The sequence below is a fragment of the Haliaeetus albicilla genome, chromosome 8 (assembly GCF_947461875.1).
Source record: "Haliaeetus albicilla chromosome 8, bHalAlb1.1, whole genome shotgun sequence".
In the NCBI taxonomy this organism is placed as follows: Eukaryota; Metazoa; Chordata; class Aves; order Accipitriformes; family Accipitridae; genus Haliaeetus; species Haliaeetus albicilla.
The window spans coordinates 35,491,444-35,513,842 of NC_091490.1; the positions used below are offsets into that span (position 1 = coordinate 35,491,444).

General features: G+C 53.7%; 1 protein-coding gene across 3 annotated transcripts in view; it reads left to right on the plus strand.

Annotated features, from left to right (window-relative positions):
- The window catches only part of LOC104319836 (zinc finger protein 92-like), a 37,149-nt gene extending 27,555 nt beyond the window's left edge, over window positions 1-9,594 (plus strand). For all 3 annotated transcript variants that reach the window (XR_011325852.1, XR_011325853.1, XR_011325854.1), the window contains 2 exons: window positions 455-6,532; window positions 8,876-9,594. The gene's annotated coding sequence lies outside the window, so the exon portion shown is untranslated. The remainder of the gene's footprint in view (window positions 1-454; window positions 6,533-8,875) is intronic.
- Window positions 9,595-22,399: the final 12,805 nt, after the last annotated feature.

Sequence of the window (22,399 nt, forward strand, 5' to 3'; positions counted from 1 at the left end):
TGCATGGTAGGGGATGATAGCGTGTTGCCGAAGACTGATGGATGGCAGGTCTAGCCGGTGTTGGATGGAGCTGCTAAAGCAATGGTCTGGGGAGCTCTTTCCAGGGTACCCCACAGGGCAGGGGGACTGGTGTGGCTGGGTGGGTGGGTGGGGGCATGGGGCCCTTGAGAGCCACCTCTGCTCACGCACTGGCTCCCAGTGACCTCTCAAAGCATGAAACTTTGTTTTCTTCCTTTTCCCGCAGTGAAAGGCGTGCAAAGAGAGAAAAAAAAGGGGTAGGGATGAAAAGAGAAGGTAGGGTGACATCATTCTTCTTTGTCCTCCTTTGGCAGCTGTCACCTTGCCAAATCAGAGAATAACCTTGTGGTGGAGGGGAAGGTGCGGCTATGCTGATGGTGAGGGGTGGATATGTAGGGGATTTAATATTCTTCCCTGGGTGTTTTTATGTCTGCAGGGTTTTCATTCCTGTTCTGCTGAGAGGTCATGCCCAGGAGAGATGGGGAAATGAGTCCTCATAACCCATGCAGGGCATGTGTTTGGGGATGCCCTTACGCCTGGGGACTGCTTGACAACCAAAGATAACAGGACCAAGACGCCCTTGCAGAAAGCAGGGACAGCTTGCCCTGGTGCTTCAGGCTGTGCTTGGTGGAGAGGATGCACACCCATGCCACCGGTGCCGAACCTCTTGCGACTGCCCCTGTGATGCTCTGGGTGCAAAGCGGAGAGAAGTGAGGTCTGACATTACGAAGCTCAGATTTGGACCAAAGCATCTCCTTTTTCCAGCAGGAGAAGGTAACATGCCCCAGTGCTGAGTCTTGATGAGGGTGGGATGAAATGAGATGGTGGCTCATGGTGTTGGAGACTGCAGGATGCCATGGGGACAACCTGGCTTGGCTGTCACCGCCACCCACACCCCGCCGTGCCAACGACCAGCTGAACGTATAGAACCTGAACATGGTTGTGTGTAGAGGGGCTGCCCAGGTCTCACATCTTATTTGACAGGGGGGAAAAAAGAAACGACAGGCTGGCAAGGAAGCAGGAGAAAAGTCTTCCCTGACGAGCGGAGGGGGTAGCACAGCTGCAGGGTCCCGGAGAGGCTCCGTTGGGGCAGCTGCTTGGTTTACAAGAAAAAAAGCCCTGAGCGCAGTGCCGGGCTGAGCCGGCGGCTTATGTAAGAGCTGGCAGCGGGGCCGGCGGTGCGGAAACCCAGCGGGCTGCCAGTGGGGTGCAATCGCCTTTGATTTTCTCCTGTTTGCTCAGCAGCTTTCATGCGGCAGGGGAGCGGGGCGAGGGCGCGAGATTCCTGCACACTGAACTCCTCTGTTTTTCTCGGCAGGATAAACAGGACATAAAACAAAGCCCCGGGGCCAGCTCTCGCCTCCGAGGCAGCGTGCTGCCAAACCCCCAGTGGGGTGGCCTGTCCCCGCTGTGTGCTCCCTGGGGAGCAGCCACCCCAGCCGGGGTGCTGCAGCCTGGGAAGCGGGGAGGTGATGGGTTTCTGGGTGCTGCAGCCATTTTTTGCAGCTGGGTGAGGGTTGCCCTGTGGCATTGGTGAGCAGCAAACAGGAAAAAGGGGGCAAAGCTCCCTGGCAGGGCTCAGGCGGCAAGTCCCGTGGCCTCGGAGAGCCAAGGATGGGTGCTCTAGAAGTGACACCAGGCTGGACACCATGCGGACACCGGCCAGGCTGGGTGTCCCCTGCAAGGGTTTTGCTGTGACCCGGCTGCCCCACGAGGCAGCAGGACCAAGCCCCGTCTGACGCACCGTGGGACGCGGCGGGGCTATGAGCGGGTCGAACACCGGTCCTCTCTGCAATGGGCTCTGTGCGTGGGGTTTCACTGCTCCCTTAAAGTTGGGCTGCTTTATGACTTCCTCTAAGGAGTAATTTCCAGGCTGTCTTGCCCCCATGCTAGATGCCTGTCAGTGACAGAGAGTGATGGGGCTGACCTCAGCCCTTTCCGAATGCAGTATTAGCTAAGCTGGGTCCCCAGAGATGTGCCATCCCAAGCCCATGCCAGCTCCCGTGAATTTGTACAGAGCCACGATTTCACCACTGTGAGCCTGCTGCAGGGCAAGGTGAGAAGGCAGGGAGCAAATGCTTGCTGCTGGGGTTTGAAACACTTCCAAGAGTTTTGAGTGGAGTTTGTTCTGGAGCAAAGCGTCCTGTAACTACCTTGAAGTCACTTAGTTGGGAAAAAGCATTGGCCAAGTGCGAGGCTGCAGCAAAACTCATAGGAAATGTTATTGCTGCTAAAGCAACATGAAGGGAGGATGGTTTGGTGCTGCACCTCTGTCCTGGTTGTCTGCCCAGGTGCCTGCTCCAGCTGCCGGCCTGTGGGTGCTGAGCACCCCTGCAAGCGCCAGCGGCCAGTAGAGCTAAGGAGCCGTGCTCCTCCAAAACCATCAGATCTTTGTGGGGGGGATGCAAATCCTGGGGCTGCTTATCCAAACCTCTTGGCCTGGGGTTTTGTGAGAGCTGGCTTTCTCGTAGGATTCCCACTCCAGGCTTGATGGCTTGGAAATACTGCAAGAGCAGCCCTTTTTCTGTTTTGTTTTGGTTTTTTTCCCCCGATGTTTGTGTCTTTCCACTTCCGTCTCTGGCCAAGGCGAGCGGTGCCAAGGCACAAGATCCAGGCACACCCAGAGGGAGGGGAAAGCAAAGTACCCTCAACCCGCAGGAAAATGGGGACAGAAAGCAAACACGGCGGCTGGGAGGAAGGAGGAAGGTTTGCTTGCTGGCTGCGGCCAAGGGACGGCTCTCCTCGGGGAGGTCCATGGACTCGAAGCGGGTGTTGTGGCTCCAATTCGGCATTCTGTCCTCTGGTCCTGCGCTGCTGCTGGTTCGCCACGGGAGAGATAAGGAGGGTCTGCACTCAGGGTGCACGCAGGGCTCAACGCCTTCCTGCTTCCCAGCTCGCTGGTTGGGTCTCCCTGGCCCCACTTTGAGCAGCAATATGGGCTCAAGCTGCACAAGTTGAAAAGGCTCAAGCTCTCAAAACGCAGTGCGGGATCAAAGCTTTCTAAACACTCAGGGCATTTGGCCCAGGAGGTTTTGTTCCGACTATTTATAGCAGTTGGGGCCAAGCAAGTTCAGAGTTGGAGGCAAACTTTTCCAAAGCTGGGGGCCATTTGGATTAGGGAGGGGGAAAGGGAGTTCAGCCAGGCCTGTTTCCAGCAAACGTTGACTCTTTCCCTTAGGTATGTGTTGCTATCCATGACACACTAACAACAGCTCTGCACAGAAGTGCCTGGCTGGGGCTGTAAAGATTGAAACAAAAATGTGAATTGGCTGGAAAGGAGAACATGAAACAGAGAAAGTTTCCAAACAGCAAAGCTGTAGCATTTGAAAGTGAAAACTTTGCTTACCAGCTTGTATTCATCCTCCGGTCGACATCCTTCAATTACAAATACACCCGTATTGTTTTCCAGGGGAAAGCTGGCAATGATTTTAGGGCAGAAAGACTACAGTATGGCTTCCTGAAGCATATGCCATGCTTAGAGATGGAGAGGGGGGGTGTCTTCTTATCTTCAAGGTGAATCTTCTGTGTTGTCACTAAAGAACGCATCATTTTTCTGTGCTACCCTGTATAGGCAAAGCCAGGCTTAAGTTCTGAGCAAGCAAACCAACCAGGACACCCTTGAAATTGTGTCACATTTGAAGCTGTAGCCCTTGGAGGGCATGAAGGCAGAAGCTGGGGTTTTCCTGTCTGCCAAGTGAATTGTGCTAATGATGATGTTAAGTCGTGAGGAGCGTGAGCAGCATGCTTTAGATATACACCACAGCTTTTTGCACGCCTAGATCCACTCTCTTGATTTAAGGCACTCAGTATAGGTTATAAAAATATCCCTCCAATTACCAGTAGCTTCCCAGCCACGATCTGTAGGAGTAGCATCTCTAAGCTTACTTCTCCCTAAGGAAAGGATGCAATTAGGTTGGCAGGTAATTATAATCAGCCTAATGAGGGGACGGCTCAAGGGAAGTGGATTTGGCAGCTGGGTGGTGTCCAGCCTAGGTGGGCTGTTACGGTGAGTGACGTTATGCTCTTTCCTGGCAAGGGTGGTGTGGGTTTTCTGCACGCTGCTCCACGCTCGGTGCTGTGTCAACAAACACAGCCCAAGTCTACCACGTGTGTGCCTCGGGTTGTTTTCAAAGAGAGAAATGCCATAGCTGGAAGATTTCCTTTCATCTCCAATATCCACACCAGAGCTGGTCCTCTGATGCAGAGGATGCCTGTCCTTGTTGTGGGTGGTTGGACTGCACTGGAGAAGCCAGGGAAGGCTGCAAGATCTCCAATGGATTCTGAAGAATGAAATGGTTGGAGAGTGGGATGAAGGTGGGTCTGGGCTGACTGCACATCAGGTGGCCATGGCTGGTGTCACAAGGGGAATTGTCAGGCAGAAGGGAAGGTGAAGAATCTGAAGCTACCCAGATGTCAGCCTCGGGGCCTGTCTTGTTTCGTATTTCTGTGAATGACCAAAAAAAGTAGAACAATGTTGACATGTGTGAATGAGGCAGAGCTGAGAGGGTATCGACAGTATAGGAAGTTACAGGTGTTATAAAAAGAGAATTGGATGACCTGGAAGACAGGAGCAACAACGACAGTATGAAGCTCAGCAGTATAAAACACAAAGTCTTTGAGCTTGAGAAGCAACAACATATGATAAGATAGGACTTCACATTTTCTGGAGGTAACAGAGAAGGGCTTCTGACTATCCACTGATCTCACAGTGTGTGTGAGCCACTGCCTGAATGCTGTCATGCAAAAGGCAGATGCACCCTTAGAGGACTCTCATGACAAGGCCTCTCCATTGACCTTAAAACCCTAAGGGCAAGAGCCACCAAGACCTCCATTGGAACAGCGGGTACAAATCTGATCATCCTTTCACTAGAAAAAGTTAGAGTGGAGTGAGTGCAAAGCAAATCAACTGTCCTGCTTGCTCTAACAGTGAAATAGGTGTGAGGGTCAGATGTGGTTGTCCTTCTCCCATCTTGGTTTTTCAACATGGCAGAGACAGGCTCTGAGCCCAGTTTCTACCCCTACCCAGCAGAAGAAAATGTTCTTCTCATTTTTGCCTCCTAATGATGATGATGACCATTCACCTCTTGTTTTGTATGTGTCCTTACTATGAAAGACCGTTCTTGTGCTTGGTGCTAATGTTCCCAACTCTTGGTTTGGAAAGGGTACGCTGGCCAACTGGACAGTCATTCAGTTGGTTGAGAGGCTGTCTGTTCTGTAATTAACAGACAAAATGCCCACCACTGTGGTTGGAAAGAAGTTTTAATTAAAATCCTTTGGTATTCACCTTGGCCAGAGCGTGGAGTGAATGGGAAGAGGGCAGAAGGCCCAGATCAGTGTCTTTGGTCACCCTAGGAGAGTGTCCACTGAGGCTGAACACAAGGAAGGACCTGGTTTATAATTGCATGGGCTTTTTTTTTTTTTTTCCCTCGAGTGACCTGCCCAATGGATGACTGCAAGCTGATAGGAGTTGCAGATACTGCCAACCAAAAGTTGGGATAGGTCCACAGGTCATTTGAGTCCTAATGAGGAACCATGAATAGAAGCTCACATCACACAAGTGAAAAACACCTCACTCTCTTCTCTAATGAGCGTGGCTCTCCAAATGCTTTTGTCTTGGGCTTTGCTTGGCTTTCAGAGGTACCCAGGGCTGCATCTTCCAGGCTGGCCTCCAAGCTGCTGTCACCTACCCCATCTCTCTGAGGGCCACCAGGAAGGTGCCTCACTGTGCTGGGTGGCCAAGGTGGATCTGTAGCGGTCCTGTGTGTTTATGACGATGGCATGAGTGAGCAAAGTCCTTGGAGGGTGAGATACCCCCTCGGAGGGGGATGTGGTGGGCCCTGGTCGGTCTCCCCTGGGTGGAAGTTGTCCTCCGTGTGCTTGCCTGTGATGTGCTGGGATCTGAACAAGTGGGCACATCGTTTCATGTGTGGTGTTCCCCACCAGCGCTGTAACTGCAGGTGCTACTCTAATAAACGAGTGTCTGCTCCTCCCAGTGTCAAAGCCCTTTAATTAATTCAAAGGTCATGTAATAAGCACCGGGAAACTGGAACCAGGATGGGTTCCTCTCTCGTTCACATGGGGTGAGTCCTGCTTGCTTCCATGGTGCCAGCGCCATGGGCCTATTTATATTCCCTCTGCTCAGGACGGGGTGGTGGACTTTGTGGTTTGCACGCTAATGAGCAAGCAAAATTAAGATATTAAAAAAGCTCAATGGGGCCAGCCCCACAACTTGTCACTTGAAGGCCAACACAAGGGTCCTACCAGCCTGTGTTACCCCTTGACAGGGCACCAGGGCCCTGAGGCCATGTAGTTGCTCTTCAAAACATTACTCAATTTTTTTTTTTTTTTTTTTTTTAGGATTGTTAAGGTAACTTTTGGGGGGCAAAAGTTCCATTTTGCTCTCAGTTCCATGCATCGAGCCTTGACTCCTGCATCCTTCCTTCAGCATGGCACAGACTTTGTCCGGAGGTACCCCAGACCCCTGCGCAGGAGGATGGAGCAGGCATCTGGCACGGTGAGTTGGGAAAGGATTTTACTTCTGCACTTGGGCTCTGGCCTAGAGAAATCAATTGGCTTTCACACGTTTTAAGGAAGGAAAAAAATAAATCCTTTCCTGTTCCCATTTAAGTTTTTGTCTGCTGCTTTCGGGTTTAATTTTGTGCTGTCAAGCTGTGTGGGAGTGCTGAGCAGCTTTGGAGTTTCTCAGCCCGCACTGGTGATGGAGGAGACACCGTCCAGGTGGACCCAGGCTCTTCGGCTTGGCTACTTCCACACATGGTCAGGATGGGTGTATGCCCCTGCCTGGCACCCATCCTGTGGGCAGGGAGGGAGAGGGGGGAGTTTGGGTGGAAATGGGGATAGCCCCAGCAGCCAAGCACAGGGGTGGCTCCAGGGACCAGTCAGCAGTGGGCTTCAGGGCTGGGTGAAACATACTGCTGGGATCCGTCTAGCCCTGTGCCGGGCCAGCCACCTGTGCAAACCCAGCTTCTCGGATGAAATTAGCATTTTGGGGCAGTGGCAGGGGGATATTTTTACTGTTCCCCAAGAAAAATGCCGAAGTGTAGCAGACAAAGGGGTTGGCTGTGTTTTTCCCTTCCCTTTCATTCCCCTTTCTGCACGGTAACATTTTCTACTTCCAAACCCTGTTTTTTTGTTTGTTTTTTTTCCCCCCTTCTTTTTCCCCTCCTATTTCCCCCTTCCCCCCAATATCCCCCTGGGGGAACAGCCCCTTTCCCGGGGTCCCCAGTCCTGGCAGAGTGCCGCGGAGGTGCCAAGGCGCGCAGAAGGGCGATGCCAGCGCTTCCTGCTGGCTCCCTGGCAGCACAATGGGGACATTCAGGCGGGCACCACATAGCCCAGCACCAACCCAGAGCCAGAGACACCCCCCCGCCATCCCCGTCCCCCCTCTATCGCTGTCTCCCAAATAGCAGCGTGAGACAGAAAGCAGCTGACGCTGTGTCCCAGCGCGCTGGCGGAGGCGAACTGGAATCCAGCATCACAAAACGAGCCCTGTGCACGCTCCCCTTCTGACGCAGGCGCGTGTGTGTGTTGCGTCCCCCCCTCCGTTCCCCCCAAAATCTCCAAGTCTGCCCAGTAACACCAAACTGGGCTCCCTTTCCCACCCCCCCCGGCCAATCCGCACGCTGCCAACAGGCCAGGGCCTCCGCTGCTGAGATGCGAGAGGCAGGAGCTGGTAGAGTTGCAGGGAACGGCATGTTTTCCTTCTTGCCTTCTTCCTCTGGAGCTGCTTGTTTTTTAATTCGGGGCCGGAGGGGAGGCGTGGGTCGGAGCTTGGAGGCAGCCCCTGTCCTTTCCCAGTAACACAGCCTACCCCCACAAAAAAAGTGAGATTTCATTGCTGCTCAAGGAAGCCTTGTTTTTAATCGCAGGCAGAGAAGCGGGGTTTTTTTAGGGGTGGGATGAAGGAGAAAGGAGGGAGGGCAGAGCAAGGAAAGCAGGGCTTCATCCTCCCTGGGTCCAACCAGATCTTTTCAGGCTTTCCTGCCTGCTCTGAGGGGTTTTTTTTGTCCCCTCCTCTTTGCTTTGCTGTTTTTCCTTGTCTCTGACCGTGCTTGCAGCAGCTGCTGTGTTTGCAGGGAGGCTGGCCTGGTATAAATCCAGCAGTCCTGGGGCGCTGGGGGGTGATTGATAGCGGGCTGCCTGTTGGGCTCCAGCCTGCTGCCCTCCAAAACTCCCCGGGAAGCAGCTGTGGTAGGTGCAGGGATGAAAACACTGAACGTGCTGGGTTTCAGGGGGTTTAACTGAAGGGCGTCAGCTAGCAGGGGAGCTGCCTGTCCCTGTGCCTCCTCCCTGTATCAGGGCTTTCTGCAGGTCCCTTGGGCTTAGCAGCCACAGAGCAGGACCTGACAATTACAAGGTGCAAAATAATTAACACATTTTGGTCTTTTCTGGCATGTTTATGGGCCAGCACCTCAGGATGAGCTTGCCAACGTATGAGCCACGCTTAGTGCACAGAGGTATCGGGGATGTCCAATGCTCATCCCTGATGTAAGGGATGGGTCTTTGGACCCAGGACTGGCAGGGCAAACTGGATAACGTGTCCCATGTTGCCTGCTCGTATGCACAGTTGTGCTGAGGTGCAGCAATGCCCGATGAGAGGTGGAGGCCAGCTTGTGGCTGCTCTTCCGCAGCGTTGGAGGAGCTCTGCTGCGTCGATGGCAGTGATGCTCTGCTGATTTGCATCCTGCTGAAGCCTTGGCCCAGAAAGGTGTGTAGTGGCTTAATGCAACCAAATCCTTATGGGATCTCAGTAAGTTGAGGACTTGAAGGTAGTGGCCTTGTTGCAAAGGGTGCAAAGCTGGATGCCAGGTAACCACGCAGCTTATATGTCTTGCAGGGAAATTGCTGCCAGCAGTACTACCAACCAGACGGGATTGTCCTGACATCTGAACATTTTGCAGCCACGTCGAGAGGACTGTCATGTTCCCCTGGTCATTTTGGGTGTCGTGACACAGCACTGGCTGAAGGGAGGATGGGACAAACGTCCTGCTGGCTCCAGGGGCCCTCCATGACTGGGGAGAAAACAGCGACTGCTGCAAGCTGGTGCCCTAGGCTGCAAAAGAGGAGCAGGCAGGCCGGATCCTGCAGGCCCTGGGTGCAGCCATTGGGTAAACTGCAGGAACGGAGCTTGGGCTGCAAACAACCCGGGGAACGGCAGACAAAATTGTGCCAGGGGTGGCTGGGAGAGGCTGGCAAGGGCAGCACGTCCCTGGGTGTGCTGGTGGTGCTCCACCCCGGGGAGAGGCTGAGCCCGGGGTTTCTTGCACAAACTGTTTGCGTAGGGTGAGGAAAGCCGGGGCCTGGGGGCATGGAGCAGCTCAGGACGTCCCGTGGCAGCTTTCCCACACCAGCTGCTGGAGCTGGCCGTGGAGCGCTCTGCGCCGGCCCACGGGAAACACTGCGAATTACAGCTCCTGGGGGGCGAGTGGGACCAGCTCGGCCGCGCGGGATCTTCCCTCCACAGGGATGGGGCAGGCAGCACCAGGGAGGGCTGTGTCAATAAATAGGTGTTATTTCTTAAAAAGATTTCAGGGTCTTTTTCTGCTGTGCCCTGCTTCCCTCATCTGTTTCTCAGCATCTGCCCTTCTCCTTGACTCCACTGAGTTCTATCAGGACACAGAATATCTGGCCTGAAAAGCACGCATCTGGCATGGATAACCAGCACCGCCATCGCTTCCTGGCTTTGCACACCTCCAGCACACAGCCAGAGGAGGAGCACTGGGAGATTCAAAGCCCCAAGCTTTAACCCTTACAGCCCTTCTGAATTACACCCATGGACACAACCCCCGCAAGGTAACAGAAGAGCAGCCAGGGCCCTGCCAGCGATGACAGGTTGGAAAGTGGAGCTGGGAGGATGGCTGGTGTCAGGTGGGTGAAGGACAGATACAGTCTTCTAGTAGACTTGATTGTAGGCAGGGTGGACGTTCACCCAGCAAACTCACTGCTCTCTTCACCCATAGGTGCGGGGTGCGGAGCCAGGGAGAGGGCAGGTGCTAGGTGCCCCTGGGCTGGTTATGGTATTCACTGGGCAAACTGGTCATCCCAGAGACCTGCTCACTCAGACTCGGGCTTGAGTGAGAAGTAGGATGCAGGCACAATATATAGGATATCCTATATGATATCATGGTATAAGATGCAGACATGGTCTACAGCTGGCTGTAGAAGACATCAGCCAAACTAACAGCTCAGGAGCTGGATTTCATATCAGATGTTGCAAGAGCTGCAGTGGTAGGAAATGGGCTGGTTTTGTTGTAGTCCAAAGAAAAGAGGGGGGGGGTTCATTCCCTCCCCAACTCAAGTTCACATTAGGGTTATGGATGGGCTTAGCAGCAGGACGAGTGTCTGTCCCTACAAAGCAGCCCTATGTCCGTGAGGCAACCAGGGTAGGAGCTGGCAGGGCTTGACCTCAGCCTTTTATGCTGGGAGGATGGGAAAGAGCTGGCAGGGACTAAGCAAGGGGGGGACACCCAGCTTTGCATCAGGGTTATGGGACGGAAAACATGTTCAGGAGGGTGTTAGCTGCGGCATGGCCCTGCGGTTACAGTAATTCCCCCTGCTGCCGGTGATTTGAGCTGTACCTACTGTGGGGCAGCGACCCTGTGGCAGGGCACGCCATGCCGGTCGGGAGCATCAAGGGCAACCTTCCCATCGGTTTTCAAGTCTCAGAGGAGATTTCCCTGGCGGAAAGACTCAGTTTTCTTTGGAGCAAAGATAACCTTCCCCTCCTCCCCCACTGCTGAATACTCTGGCATTGCACCAAATAGCAAAGTCAACATGAAATACACCCTCATTTCCTGGGCCTCCTCTTCCCAGCCGTCCTCCAGCAAAGAGGAGTGATATAGCATCTGCTTTTCTAGCCGCAGCCCTTTTCCAGGGCCGGGTCTTTGTGGCTCTTCAGGGGTGGTGCCAAGAGCTTTGAAATCCGTTCAAGGCATAAAGCGAGGCAGCAGCAAGGAGCGAGCGGCAGAAGCAGCACTGCCTGTGTTGAGCCCTGCCCACTGCTGGTAGTGCCCCAAAGGGCCTCCGGTTTGCTCAGGCTTTTAAGGGGCATCGCTGAGGCCACCACCATCCTGTGTCATTGCACAACCTTCCCGTTCAGTGCACGTGGGGAAAGGAGCCACTCACTCTTTCCTTCCAACGTGGGCACACAGGAAGGTGGGAATAAGGATGCCGGCTCTGCCCCATTAGTCTGGAAACTGCTGTCCACAGCTATGACATCGAGTCTAATTTATGGGCTAAACAGGATCAGGAGAAGCTGACTAGCAGAGGCAGATCCCGTCAGTGTCTGCCAGACCATTTGCCTCCAGGAACTGGAAGCAAGATGGGATCAAAGGTGCATATGGTATCCAGTATGCCTTCATTGCACCGGCTTCTCATCTCCATCCCAGTTCTCTTGCAAAGTAACTCAGAAGCCGGACGAGTGCTTTCCATCTCCATCCTCTTGCCTTGCTGCAGTGACTGACCTTCCCGGGACATTGCTCCCCGCTCCTCGTTGGCTAACGGCGTGGTGGACCCGCCAGGATGACCCTGGGACCAGCTCCCATCCATTTGCTGTGGACTGTGGAGGTCATAGGGGGATGGACCCACCTTCCACATGAGAGTGTCTGGTTTGGGGGGCATGGGGAAAGCAGGGATGAAGGATTTAGAGACTGCAGGACGTGCCTAGTCAGATGAAAATTATTTAGCAGTAGGCTGGTATTTTTTTCAGCTTCAGTATGTCATGCTGCCCATTCCTTTGCACTTCATTAAACTGCTCTTCCAGCCACCCTCTTGAACTCAGAACCACTGTAGTATGAGCTATAAATTACTGCTGTCAGCCCCGTGATTCCCATGCCCTCCTGCTTGCCATATATTGCCCTGGACACTCGGACAGGAGCCAACCTAGGCAGGGCAGGAGGATCAGAGAGGGAAATATAATTAACAGGAGGGTGAACTTTGGGAATGACCTGTTGGACAGGACTCAGGTGGGGTCTCTGGTAGTGGGGGAGAATATATCCCAGAGGTTGGATACCATGTTTGGGTGTCAAAGGGGGAAGAGGTGAGAAGGTTGGTTATGTGGATGTGCATGCAAATGTATTTATTGGCTCTTCGGGGCTGCCTTACATTCAAAATTCATGGTACAGCCTCTCTTCCAGCAGCGTTTCCAGGATCTGGCGCTTGTTTCCAGGACTGCAAAGATGACTGGCAAATGGCATGCAGAGAGTTTCTCCCCAGCCCTTGCACCGTTCTGCCTGGGGTGAAGTTTTCCTCTAGTCTGCCCACCCCTCCCTGCTGCTCCCATCCCTCCTGCTTATTTTCCACATTCTGCAGAGCCAGCCAGGCAATGTGCTCTAATATTTTCTTCCACATGAACTTTCCTACAGTAGTAAAAAAGGAGAAGATGTGGTTTGTGCTGCAGCTGAGAAATGTCCATGCCCTATGGCTCTACCCCACATGTTCCTCTTCCCTGGAAGTGTGCGGTTAACTATGCAGGTAGGTCTGGCAAAGCCCCTGAGTCCCCCTGGGCCCCATTCATTCCCAGTTGTGCCCAGACCCCTTGCCAATGGGCAATGCCTGGGGGAGGCTGGGGAGCACCCTCCAACATGGGGCCCTGCTGACAACCTCCAGGTCGGTCTTCTCCAGTCACTGGAGAAGCAGATGACACTTACCCTCCCCCGATTCCTCACCAACATCAGCTCCAAATGAATGGTCCTGTGATCCCCACCACAATGCATGCATGAGAGCCCAGCTCTGGTCCAAGTGTCCTTTGGTGATCTTCACTCTCAGACCCACCAAAGGAAGACTCAAAGCTCCCAAATAGTCAATGCAATTCAGAGCATGGGCTTTCAAGCACTGGTGCTTGGGCTCACCTGCCTGTGCTTGCACACTAAGACAGCCTGGATGCTTGGTCTCTGTAGGACAGACACCTTTTAGTTGCTGTGCACTGCTATTCCTCATCATCTCTGATACAAAAATCACAGCAAGGTGATAGTGGCCATTGCCGGTTCCTGTCTGGTGATGCTGCCTAGGGTGGGCAATAAGGGGCAGAAAGCTGAGTTATAAAGAAAGGAGGGAGCCATGGGCAGAACAGGCATCTCTTACACCCTAAATCAGGTTGCTCCATGTCAGTGTTATGGGGCTGTGAGGTCTCAGGCTCTGTCATTCCTTCTCAGATGAAGGGTGGTGTCTCCTCACAGGCTGTCGAAGCCTTAGCACCAACTAATCCAGCAGAAAGGGGCATGCAGGGATATTAGGAAAGAGGTAAGTGACAGAGGGACAATTCTGGCTGGAAAAGAATTTCTGCTGGACGTTTTTCTGCTGTTTCACTCTGGCTGTGGCTATGAGCCTCCTGTTTCTTGCAGAAAAAGAAGGAGGCTTTGAAGCATCTGTTTGCAACCCCTTTGTTCCCCTTCTGGTGTCATCTGATCACTGACTGATGTAGGAATCCATGCTTAGGCAGGTTATATAAAGGGAAGAAACAGCTTCCCAGTGTAAAACCCACGGGATGGGTGGGTCGTGCCAGGGAGGCACCAGCTGAGCATTTTGTGCAGCTCCCAGGCAGGTAATGAGCCTGTGGCTGGTAACAAGGCAGGGCACAGTGGCTTCAGAGAGAGATCAGTCTCCAACGACCATCAGACACAGACCATGCTCCTAACAGGTATGGAGCAACATCTGCACTGCAACATGAGAGCTGACTCCATGCCCAAAGGATGCATACCGAATTCCTCATGAACCTCTCTAGGAACTGGACCATTGCATAGCCGTACGCCATCTTCACTGCTGCAAAACTCTTCATCCTCAGTGTGCTTTCACATCAATGAAGAGCTGGCTGGCGTTTCTCCTCGGCCACTGTGCCCACAGCCAGCACCAGGCAGAGACTCCTCCTGGGGTCCCTACAACTCAGTCGGCTAATCTGCTGGATTATAGTTGTTATATTTAACCGGATTAGATGACTGTTACTGCAGTTACTGTTACTGTTTTGCACCAGTCATATTTATAGGGTGCACTGGTCATATTTCTAGGGCTGCAGAATCAAGTTACAACTCTAAGGGCTGCAGCCCTGGACGCTGTAGGTCAAAGTAACCCCTGCTGAGCATCACCCATTGGTATCAGCACTTCCAGGCGGCCTTGGTGGCTCCTCGCTGCAGGGCAGTGTTTGGCACCGCAAGTAGAAACCCCACCTCCCCGCACCTCAAATTGTGTTTTATAGCACTGTGGTGTACCGAAATCTTCTGGTTTGGGGGAATGGGGCCAGGGAGAAGATCTTAAACCCTTCTGCCTGAAGAGGGGGCAGTTCACATGGCCATCAGTCCCCACAAGCCTAGGAACTGCAAAAAAATCTTTAAACCGCCTTATAACATCTTGGTTGTCTTTGGGGCTGGAGCCCTGTGGGATCGGTGACCAGGGGATGCTGTTTGTCACAGCCCGGGCTGCTGTCCCTGCTAGATCCCTGTACCACTTGGCTTTCCGCTCGCCCAGCAAGGCGGGCGCTCTGCACTTTTTGTGCTGCTGGGGTGCTTCGGTGTCACCCCAGATCATGTATCCCGAGGAAAGCCACGTTCAAGAGCTGAGACAAGCCACACACCCTGGGTTTGCACAAGGAGGTGTGAAAGCCCCCGCCCCCCCCATGCAAACCCTAGCCCCAGCAAGCACAGCTCCCAGCCCCAGCACCCCAGGGCCCCGCCAGCCTCCCCAAAAGCCACCTCTCCACCCTCCCCACTGCAGGCTCTGCCCACTGGAGTCCCCGTCCCCACCCCCAGCAGCCCAGCAGGGTGCTGGCTCTGTAGGAAGCTGCCAGCGGTTTAGCTGCTGTTATTACGGCAGCAGTAAACACCTTCCCACAGCTGGCCTAAGGCCAGCGCCAGCGGCAGTCCCACGGCCGTGACACAGTCTGTGTCCCGGGGCCACCCTGCTGACAACCGGGTGCCAGCCTCTCCGCCCATGGAGGGAGAGAGGCAACCCCTCTGCTCATCCCGATCCAGCTTTGGGGTATTTTGGTGGACCCAGAGAATAATCCCCCTGCGATGCTGGTTCAGCCACAGTGAGCAGCACCAGGCATGGACCAACACCCGGCTAAATGTCAACCTCCACTTTGCACAGGTCTTGCTTGTCAGGACACCATCTTCTTCAAGTCCATCTTTTTTGGGTCTGGAGGATGTCTCTGAGGTTGCACATACAAAGCTCCTTGTTAAGCTGGGGTTAAGAATGATGAATATTGAAACGCGTTAAGAAATTAAGCCCCTCCACCAGGATCTCTTAAACTGCAGCTGATCTTAGCTGTGTGTGGTGGGTTGACCCTGGCTGGATGCCAGGTGCCCACCAAAGCGCTCTGTCACTCCCCTCCTCAGCTGGACAGGGGAGAGAAAATACAACAAAAGGCTCATGGGTTGAGATAAGGACAGGGAGAAATCACTCAGCAATTACTGTCACAGGCAAGACAGACTCGACTTGGGGAAAATTTAACTTAATTTATTACAAGTCAAACCAGAGTAGGGTAATGAGAAATAAAACCTAATCTTACACAACACCTTCCCCCCCCTTCCCTCCTTCCTGAGCTCAACTCCTCTCCTGATTTCTCCACCTCCTCCCCTCCAGCGGTACAGGAGGACGGGGAATGGGGATTGGGGTCAGTTCATCACATGTTGTCTCTGCTGCTCCTTCCTCCTCAGGGGCAGGACTCATCACACTCTTCCCCTGCTCCAGCGTGGGGTCCCTCCCTCGGGAGACAGTCCTCCATGAACTTCTCCAACATGGATCCCTTCCACGGGCTGCAGTCCTTCAGGCACAGACTGCTCCAGTGCAGGTCCCCTGCGGGGTCACAAGTCCTGCCAGAAAACCTGCTCCAGCGTGGGCTCCTCTCTCCATGGGGCCACAGGTCCTGCCAGGAGCCTGCTCCAGCACGGGCTTCCCATGGGGTCACAGCCTCTTTCGGGCATCCCCCTGCTCCGGTGTGGGGTTGTCCCCGGGCTGCAGGTGGAGATCTGCTCCACCATGGACCTCCCTGGGCTGCAAGGGGACAGCCTGCCTCACCATGGTCTTCACCACGGGCTGCAGGGGAATCTCTGCTCCGGCGCCTGGAGCACCTCCTCCCCCTCCTTCTGCACTGACCTGAGGGGTCGGCAGGGCTGATTCTCTCACATGTTCTCACACCTCTCTCTGGCTGCAGTTTTGGTCCCACAGCAACTTTTTTCCCCTTCTTAAATCTGTTCACCCAGAGGCACTACCACCGTCGCTGATGGGCTCAGCCTTGGCCAGCGGCGGGTCCATTTTGGAGATGGCTGGCACTGGCTCTGTCAGACATGGGGGAAGCTTCTCACAGAAGCCACCCCTGTAGCCCCCCCGCTACCAAAACCTTGCCACGCAAACCCGATACACTGTGCAACCACGCTGCAGGTTCAGGCAAGCTAAAATGCCCTGTGCTCCTATGCAAAGGCTGTGGTGGAGCTGTGCTTGGAGCAACATGGTATTATGAACTGCTGCTGGTTGGTAAAGTCTTAGTGCATGGCCAGAGCTGTATCTGTGCCGGGCAGCCCCTGTCCCAGAGATTAACCTTTTCAAATGAAACCTGCCTAGAGGCAAGGGTGGGCAAAATGTATTGCCTGAAAGCTCAAGCTGTGCAACGGCTGAGGTAAAGACCCTCCTCACACAGGCATGTGGAGCTTCTCCCTTCTCACTGCAGCCCCAGGATGCGTGGGAAGGCTCGCAGAGCCCCCGCTGACTCAGCCCTCCACCACGCTGCTCCAAAAACACAATCCCAGCAAAGGAAAAACCAGCTCTTTCCTTGGCGTCTGGCTTCTTACAGTTGGCAGTTGGATGAGCAAAGGCACCTCCATTGCTTGGAGACCCTGGGCATCCTCCAGCCCCACTGCACGATGCATGGCAGGGACCAGCCCACCCTGTGAGGCCACGACTGACCCTCCAGCACGGGGACAAGGAGTCCCAAATAAGCTCTTCGGAAGTAATGAGGAACTGCCGCACATGCACTAATAATAAGGAAGCAGCAGGTGAAAAATAAATCATTTGCAGGAGCCCCTGGCCGGGAGGCTGAGCTGGGAGGCTCCCACGCACCCGGGCTGACTGAGCCCTGATTTGTGGTCTGATCTTGGCTGCACTCATTGAACTCCTTGGGCCCCGGCTTGCCTGTCTGGAAAACCAAGTAGAATAAAAAGCAGGACATCAAGGCTGAGCTTAGCTTTTCCTTCTGCAGATAAATCAGCGGGAGATGAGGCAATTGGCTGTGTTTCTGTTTGCAAACAGCTTGCTTTAGGCATGCCAAGCCCGCGTGAACAGGGCGGCTGCGCTGGGCAGGTTGCACAGCTGAGGTGGGAGGATGAGCAAACCCCCTGCACTGTCCTTGGCCTGGTGGGAAGGTGATGGAGAGTTAGCCCAAAGAGCCAGCCTGCAGCAGCATGGCAGTACCTGGGGAGAGGGAGCGGGGCATAAACCAGCGAGGTGCAAAGGTAAGAGTGGAGGGACCCTCTGCCTTCTGCTCGTGCAATATTTGCGTCATGTCCTGGGCGCCTGGGTCGCACCAACACGCTCCATCACCACGCAGTTACTAGCTGTCCCCAGAGGAACTACATAAATTACCTAAAAAGATAAGATACAAGTTTTTTTCTTCAAGAATTTTCCAATTGCTGGTGCAAGAAGTGTTGGGGTTTTTTCCTTTCCATGCAAGAAATCTTCTACTTTGTCCTCCTGCACCTTGTGCCATCCCAGTCTATGTTTTGGGGGAACAGGCTTGGTGACCGACAGCCTCGCCAATGCTCCCAGGCTGTTTGGGGTCTAGTGCTCTGTGTAAGGGCAAATATTGCTTGCTTCCCACCCAGCCTCTTCTCCAGCTGATGGGAAGTTGGGAAGGGTGCTATATTTTAGCTGGTGAAGTAAATCAGCCAGAGAAGCAGGCTGAGCTCATGGATATTCAGATCATAGCAAATGTCTGTGAGTGTTTTACACTGTAAAGAGGCACCTTTGCCATTTGGCACCTGTCATGCTTGATTTGGGGTATCATCTCAGTTATTAAGTGCTTAACAGAGAAAGCTCAAGGGGACAGAGTAGTAACTGCCTCCTACTCGTCCCCATTTTTCTTGCAGCTCTCGGCAGCAGGAGCAGAGTTTACTGTAGCTTCTGTTCCCATCTATTCTGGAACTGAAGCCGTAAAAACAAACGGAGGATGATTACACCACGCACTTGCAAGCACCGAGGAATGGTGCGGATGTGAGAAGCAGAAGAAAAACTTGCTCATTTAGTGTTTTTCTGACTGCCTGCCAGAGCTGCATCTGCTCTTCAGCCGACGCAGTACAAGACCGCTAGCTGGCTATTAGATGAGAAGAATTAGAATAATTTTTGTTACATGGAGGAAGAGGGAGCAGGGACCCACCCTGACAGCCTTTCTGAGCTGAAAACTGATGCACATGTCCATGGGTGCTATGCAAAAGATATCAGTGTATGGATTTTTTTATTTATTTTTTTTTTTTAGAGAGGTGCTTTCTTAAACTTTGATAATTTGAGGAGTTAACCCGTACGGCCAAACTGAGCAAGCACCAAGGCAGGCAGCTGTTGTCATGAGGTGAGCTCTTGTCCTTGATCTCATGCTTCTCCATTGAACCTCTAAAAACATGACCAGTTTGCTTTTTTCTGGACAAAAACCCCCATGGACCAAACAGTCTATTGCCAAGTGTTCAGACAGGCAGGAAAACATGAAGCTGTGTAAAAAAAAAAAACCACTATTTAACCCCTGCTCTAGGCAGGTATATGTATGGCTTTCCATTGCGGTTTCCTGATGGGTTCTTCACTGTTGAAAGCAAAGCTCAAAAGGACTCTGGGGCTGTGCACAAGACACCCTCAAAAGCCTTTTAGAAGCCTGAAATCCTGTATTGAGCAGATCCTAAAAGCCTACTTCTGGTGCCCCACAGCACTGTTGCCCACACTGTGGTATAAATCAAATCCCCCCACTTCTGTCTCACTTATGTGGGACCTCGAGTCCCCTTATCCCCTGCTTTTATACCGTCCATGGAGAGCTGTGTGTGGGTCAAGCATCCTCCCAGATGAACTGTTCTGAGTACTGGGCCACATAAAAGGCAAAAATATCCAGTAAAACCAGACCTGGTAAAATCAAGTAAAGCAACAAAGCTACAGGTGGAAAAGCTACAGCATGGCTGCCATTGCTGGTGCCAGAAAGGTGTTTGCAGAAGAGCAAAGAGAAGTTTCATCCAGTTCCACCTCCCCAACCTCAGCAGACCCTCTCACTGGTGGTCTGTCGTAGAGGTGGGAAGGAGGGAAAAGCATGAGTGGACACGGTCCCTTGCAGCATCTTGGAGGCCCCTGGGTTCGTGGTGAAACTGCTCAGGAGGCCCTCAGGACTTTCCAGATGCTGGGCTGGGAGAGCCTCCTGCTGCCCTTCCCTCCTCCTTTCTTCCCATCTCTCAGCACCACCTCTTCTGAGAGCTGGGACCAGTTTAAACCCATTTATTTGAATCCAGGAAGGGAGAAAGGAGGAGAAATATGATTACCGGGTCAGAGATTTATTTCCCGCAAGGTGCCCAGCGCATAGTGTGTCTACTGAAACAAAAATCGCCATTCATCTAGCCGTGATAATTTCATAAACAGCTCTGGATCCAGGGATGAAATATGGCCATTCCCAAGGAGGTGCCTGCATTTTGATGGATGCCACAGACGGCTGCTCTGTCTGGGGTCAGCGGGGCTCTGCTCTGCCCAATGCTGCAGGATGGACCCCAGCAGCTCCAGACACACCCCAAAAATGGGTCCTTTCTTTATAGCCACCCCAGGTGAAGGTGCTGGGGGGGGGTCCACCAAGAGCCCGGTGGCAGTTGTCCCCTCAGGCTCGCCACTTGGTCTCTGATCCCAAGGGACACGCTGGGTGGGTTTGGAGGCTGGGTGGCAGAAGGATGTGGGTCTCTGAGCTGAGCTGTGTCTTTATATGTCATGTGTTTTAAATTGCATTAAAAAATGCAATGTAAAAAAAAAAAAAAAAGCACTTAATTAGGAGGATCCCAAGGCCTGCTGTGCTCTGGTTTGGCCTGGGGTAGGGAACGGAGCTGGGAGCTGTGAGAGGGATATAACAAGCAGTAAAACATAATCCTGGGATTACAGGCAGCAATTAGCACCATGGGAATGTTCATGTCAGCCCCTGCTCCCTGCCTGTGGGCTTTGGGATGCGATACAGGGAGCCGAGTGTGTCTCCTACCCAAGCTCACCCCATGCTGCAGTGCCTGGGTTTGGGCTAAGGCAGGATTAGTCCCATGAGCTTGCACCATGCTGCAGTGCCTGCAACATGTTGGCATCACTGTTTCTTAGGGAAATTAGCACTGGCAGAGCCTGGAGGACTCTGAGGAGCGCCGCTGGCCCAGACCTGCAAGCGGGGGTGAGCTGTTGGCTGTGGCGGGAGGAGGGGGAGAGATGCTCTGGGAGGGCAGGATGGAAACAGGAGCTGCAGCCAAGGCTGCGCTGGGCAAGGATGAGCTCCCTGAGTGCCAGCGTGTGCCAGGCGCCCTGTGCCCACCTGCACGGCTCAACCCACGCTGGGTGGGAGCAGGCGGCACCAGGCACGTCCCGGGCTGCTTTCCAGACCTGTGAATTACAGCTGCAGTGGGTGCCTCCTCCTCCCCAGAGCAAGTGACATCCACCCTGGCTTGCCAAATAAACCCCCCAGCATTACTGAGAGGCTGGGGGCCGCAGCGCTGGGTTTGCAGGCAGCCAGGCATTGCTGCAGCCTCACTCTGCTTTGCAGCAGCCATCCCCTCTGAGATGGAAAGCGCAGATGGAAGTTACATGGCAGACTGTGGCCATTCATTCCTGGTCTGGGAAATGGTCCCCATGAAAAAAAATGGGAAATTCAGGGAGCCACCAGTGCTTACTTGCCAAGGAGGTGTGAGGATGCACCAAGCGATGTGCCTTTCCCTGTCCCAGCTGTGCTTCCCATTAGTGATCCCAGCCCTAACTTTCCTGGCCATCTCAGTAAACACAGCACATACATAGATCTAAAGCCAACTCAGGCACACTGTTTGCTTTATTATAGGTAACACCAGCAGCCACCAAAAAAGAAATGAAACACCAGGCAAAACCAGCTGTAAGGCCAAAGCGTGGTGGGACAGCAGTCACCTTCCCGTGGCTCCCTGCGCTGCCGTGCCAGCAGCACTCACTTGTCCCTGGGCAGCAGGGGTGGAAAACAACAACCCCAGGACTTGAGGGTACGAAACCAGGCATTGCACAGGAATGCATGAGTGCTGCAGGAAAGCGAGGGCTGTCCCTGGCTCAGCGCCGCTGGCACCCCAGAGGGGTTACGCCGATTCGGTCAGTCCCATCCTACCCCGTGGCCACGTCCCACAGCTGCAGGACCTCATCCCCACTGCGGGGATGCAGCTTGTGGGGCTCCTCCACATGCCCCCCTCTCTCTTAGGGCTTCCCCGTGCTTTAGTCCTGGTTTGCAGATGGCATTCCCACGTTTCCTTCTTCCTTATCCAAGGAGCACGGCCTCACGGTCTAAACCAGCTCTGCGATGCCACCGTCCTCCCCCAGCCCCCCTGGCCCAACAGGCCTGTGTGAGCTGCACCCCTCAAACAGCTAAGGCTGCATTTCTTGGGGGGGCATTTCAAAATTCAGGAAATTTCCCCAAGGGGCCCGGCTGGCGGTGAGCCGGTGTCCAGGAGAGGGCAGGGTTAGCCGCCCGGCACTGCAGCACAGCACCGACATTTCGGGTCATGGCAAGCCGGCTACTGCCATTATTTACAGCCCAGAGAGAGCTTTGCCATGTCCACAGCTCTTCTTTTTTTTTTTTTTTTTTTTTGAGCTTAAATCCCACTTAGAGCTGCGTGGTTTGTGCCTTTTCTGGCACCTTCCAGCCCCAGGCTGTCCCTCCAGAGCTGGGTGCCGGCACGTACCTTGTTTACACTGTACTTCTGGTGCTGAGCCATCACGCCTGCTCTTTCAAGAGGAGATGTGTGCCCTGGCGGGGCAGAGAAAATGCCTTACGTTAATCTAGGGATTGGTTGCAAGAAGCGTTGCCTTTGAAGGAAAAATGGGCAGCTGTGGTCACCCTCCAGCCACTGAGCCCCGGGGCCTGCGGAGAGCAGGGTTTGCAATGGGCTCTGACCCATCGCGAGGGTGCTGGAGTGGTACCAAGGGCTCGGAGGGGCAGCGGGGCCAGTGGCAGAGCTGGCATCACCCCAAGAGGCTAAGCACACACCCCAGCAGCATCTCCTTGGCCAGGTCAGCCTTAGATGGTATATGAAATATACTGTCCACGGAGCAACACGCTGAGCAGCTCAGCAAGCCCCTGCTCAGCCAGAATGAAAGATGGAGAAAGCAGCTGGGGAGCCGAGGAGGATGATGGAAGAAGGCTTTCCATGAGCAGGGATGGAGG